The 4,863-nt window shown below is 26.7% G+C and overlaps 1 protein-coding gene across 1 annotated transcript in view; it reads right to left on the bottom strand.

Annotated features, from left to right (window-relative positions):
• The window catches only part of LOC107616104 (3-ketoacyl-CoA synthase 6), a 10,246-nt gene that overhangs the window by 4,627 nt on the left and 756 nt on the right, over nt 1-4,863 (bottom strand). The window lies entirely within an intron of this gene.

Here is a 4,863-nt window from a genome sequence, read left to right as displayed (position 1 = left end):
TAAATTAACCAAATATTAATAAAAAATAAAAAATTGTATTAATTATGTAGCATTAGTGTGCACATTTTTCGTGAAGAATTTCAAATTTTGCAGTTTGGCAGATGAGGTTTACCCCAACACAGTTATTGACCTCATAGAAAGAATCAATGAATGCCTATATATCCTTTTTCTTCGTATATTTTCTTGTGGCCAAAGGGTCATAATCATAACCATACTGTTGAAGCACAATGGGTCGTAGTCATAAGTAACTCAACCAAACTCTTTCCAGTGGTAATAAATCCCATGAAAAAGAAAAAGACCACCATATCCCTTTTATGGTTTCTTTTCATAAAGTACGATCATGCTAGAGTTTGCAAAGCTAAGATATCACAATATGAATGGACCCCTCGATTCATTAATGAATAGTCTCTTGCATTCTACAGAGAAAGGGGTTGCACACTTGCACGGTTTTTTAATTAATTTTGTGGCTGTAATTTTCAAGCGTGTATCTTTTTGAAAACAAACTCAGTGATGATTATTATTGAAGTTATTGCAGCTTATATCAATTTGTACCATTTTTAAAACAAACATATAAGCATGCCTTGGTCTTATGTATAGATACAGAAACAGAAGAGCCGAGGAATTTTTCATCATGTAATTTATTATTTGTTACATGAGCAAAGTAACTAAAAAAGATTATTTAGTCAACCCCAACTTTCCAACATTATTGACAATGGCAAGGGTTATTATGCAGGTTATGTTATAATTTTGAATGTGAAAACTCATCTTATTTAGAATTTAAAATTTTACATCGATTTGAATAATGGGTCTCAATTCGGGGAAAAGAATTGGTAAGAGACATAAAACCATCCATTCCGGATTTATATTTGTTCGGATAAAATGTTTAGCTAATTCTATACGTCGAACCAAAAAAATTTTTCTTCTTCCAACTTTTCGAGCTTCTCATTCATTTTCATTGCCCGTGGATCCTCTTTTCAGGTATCAACTTCACATAAAGTCGACTTCACCTAAGTTTTTACCTTATTTATTTCATACAAAGATAACTATAGATAGGTGTGTATCAATTTTGAAACGGTTAATGCTTCATCACTCTAAAATCATAAATAAAAAAGTTGAAAGGGTATACATATGTGATTAATAGCAAGATGAAAATTAACTGATAATTATTTTAATGTGAAATTGATAATTAAAAATCGTTAAATAATAATTTAATTAAATCTGTGAAATTATTTAAGAATTTTTAGTTATTAACTTCACACTAAATTAATTATACTCGGGTTTCTCCCTAATAGCAAATCATACTGGCATTGGGAAAGTAGAGTAAACAGTAAGAAGTAAAGAAGGGAAGTGAGTTGTCACACACAGTTCATTGAATACTATAGCATCACCTCAAATGGAATTCAAGTTGGAGACGTATTACTACATTTGAATATGATACTGATATATATTATTATGATGAAGGAGAGGTTAAGTTCTGTTGTATTAGCAAAAATGCGCAAAGATTAGTCAGTGTATATGTTGGGGCTTTTAAGCAGAGACAAGAATAAATGACAGCATTGTGCTGTTAATTAATGACTACACGGTTTCCTGCATGTGATTGTGATGTGAATGGGATTCAGAATCCACAAGTAGAAGGGGGTTTCAACATTCAACTCTGAACATTATTGAAGTATTCCCTTCTTCACCTACATTGCTGCTCCTCCATTACAATGTCATAGTTAATTTACCAACGAACTGAAATAACCACTTTCTCACTAGATAAATGCTACGATGCTTAAAATGTGGTGTTTATTTACTAGAAAAAAAAATAAAAATTAATATTTAATTTAAAAGATATAAAAATAAAGAAAAAAAGATAAATCGAATCTCTGATTTTTTTTGTCTATAAACATTTAAATTTCTGAAAAATTAAAAATACAATTAAGTATTTGATCTCTTTAAAATTTAGACATATTTATCTTTAAGTCTAATTTATTCAATTTTAAAAACTTTCTTATCCATCTGTATTAACCAAGTCAATACAACAAGAGTCATATTTAATTTTTCTGTTAAGGTTGATAAACCTAAGTGAACATGAGAGATCGATATGTCCAAGTTTTAAAAAGGTAAAAAACTTAAATTTATTTTCAAATACTCGAGGATTTAAATATCTACGGATCAAAACGTCAAGGACCTATTCGTCATTTTCTCAAAAATAAATAATTTTTAAAAAATCAAAACTTACCACAAAAGATAAATTAGATAAAATTTAGACACCTAACTCAAAGATACCATAAAATTAACTCTTTTACTAAGACAGTAAATTTTCTAATTTCACAGTTATCTGAGTGTTTTTTTTTTACTTTTTAAATATGATTCAATAATAAAAAAATGTATATATGTGAATGAAATCGCATTGTAATTTGTAAATTAAGAGGAACAAAGTGAAAATCAGCACTACTGTAGAATATAGACAGAATTTAAGCGACAGTACAAATGAACCATAAATGAAACGGCGATAAAGGATTAAGGTGTTATTTATGATACACGTTTTCTAAAGAAAAATGATAATTCCGATAGAAACCAAGTCTGATAATTAATGCTGTATTTATCTATAAACTAAGGTATTGTAGAGTGAGTCCACAAAGCAGCTTAATAATCAATGCCGTACCTGTTTTTTACAGCATATGTTAAACTTATTATTAATAAAATATTTTAATTTTTTATTTTAGTAAAGATATAACAAACATATAAAAAAGTTAAATTTCGTTATTCCTTTTATAAAAGTATTAGTTAATATTTATACTCTAAAAATATATTAGCTAAATTTACAAAATAAACTAATGATAATGGTAATTTCATTTTGGCATTGAGCCAAGGGAATTGTATGTCTCTACATATTTTCTGAAATATGACTCAAAACAATTGATATATCTAGGTTGGTACCAGAATTTAAAGTAGTAGTGCAATTAAAATTTGTATACCAGAAAATAGTGAAATTGAATCAATTAATGTTGATAATAATAAAAATAATACAATTAAATAATGAAATTACAATGCTATATAACAAATGAGGCGCCCACCTACTTATATAGTATACTATACACTAAGGCGGCGCAAATTAAAGCCTAACTTCATCTATTTCATAATACAAGGTTTACAAACTATACTTTTATATATTGGCTCTTTAATTAAATCCAATTTGATAACTAACAACTTAGATAAAGTATGAACAGTTCTTGAAGTTTCTGAACTTTCACCGTCATATATATACTAGTGTTTCATATTAATAGTACAACACTTAAATGGCAGCTTTATCAATCCATATTGATAGTCTAGTGGTTCATCTTTTAGAATATATAATTAAAAATGTTATATCAAAGCATCACATAGATGGAAAAAACATAACATATGAATAATTCTGGTAAGCTAGTAATAATATGTAGTTCTAGAACAGGACAGAGATATTTATTCATTTAGGATTATTTGGATATCAAATAATAATGTGGGATTGATCGGAAAGTGCAAATTCCAGTTATAGTAGTACTTCATGATAAGCTTACCAGAATTTTAATGTGCTACTAAACAACCATTTTTCTCTTCTCTGTTTAATTAGTATGCCACCATCCTTATGAGTTATGACTTATGAGTACAATGGGGTATAGTTTGGTTTATAATGCCTCTTAATTAATTTTAAGTTTGGTTTAATTTTGTTTTAGACTTTAGGTCCTTAAAGTTTAAAGTGTATTATTTAAATTTAAATTTTTTTTATTTAATTTTAATGTAGTCCGTCGTGAGATCAAAGTTAAATAATTAACGAAATATTTTACACAGAAGTATAAAAACAAGGTCGATAATGTGGAGAACAAATATAAGTTTTAGAGGCACAAAATCAACTGTGGATGCATCAATTTATTTATTTATCATTCTCTTTAGTTATACAGAAAATATTTCATTTAAATTGTAAAAAAAATAATAAATAAATGTATTAATATATCTATGGTTGATTTTGTATCTCTGGAGCTTGTACTTGTTCTCCAGATTATCGACTTTATTTTTGTACTACTGTTATGTAGAATATTCCATTAATTATTTAACTTTAATCTCACCATGAGACTATATTAAAACTAAATAAAACTTTTTTAAATTCAAATAAAACACTTTAAACCTTAAAAATCAAAACAAAATTACATTCAAATATAAAAAATTAATTTAATACTTTACCCTTAATTTTATATATTAATCTTTAGCCTATATCTTCAAATGATAACTTTAGTGTGTGTATGTGTGTGTTACCGGGGACAATTATTTTAATATTTATAGGGTATTTTGTAAACTATTTAGAGTCTTATCATCATCAGCATGATAAGCATCTAATATGTATAATTATTTGGCTTTATATTTAGGGTTTGGATAATTATCACCTTAGAAATTTATAAGTTTTATGAGAGAATTTGTTAAAATTTTCAAAGGAAGAAAGCTATTAAGCAATAAATCCATTGACACTCAAAATTGTTAAATTTATTAAAATCAAACGACACATAAAAAGTATGCCAATAAAGTCACAAGATTATTACTAAAACATAAATATATACCGTACTAATAATAATAACGAGGATTTATATATATTTCCCCTACATATTTAAGAATGATCATTATTGTTATTTTAGTTCTTATCGTTAAAGTTTGATTTAGTAAATCTTTGATTTTTAATTTCACTTATATCATTGAGTCGTAAGGATTTTCTTACGTTTTAAACTTCTATTATCTATTTTCATAGTAGATAACATGGCAATGAATAACTAATTACAATATGTGAAGCTAAATATCAAAACTAAATCTCTATTATAAAGGAATATTTATAAGGTTGCTTTTATTTACAGA

Source organism: Arachis ipaensis, chromosome B09, assembly GCF_000816755.2.
Source record: "Arachis ipaensis cultivar K30076 chromosome B09, Araip1.1, whole genome shotgun sequence".
In the NCBI taxonomy this organism is placed as follows: domain Eukaryota; kingdom Viridiplantae; phylum Streptophyta; class Magnoliopsida; order Fabales; family Fabaceae; genus Arachis; species Arachis ipaensis.
Note: the sequence above shows the minus strand (reverse complement) of the source record. Positions and strands in the feature narration are given on the sequence as shown.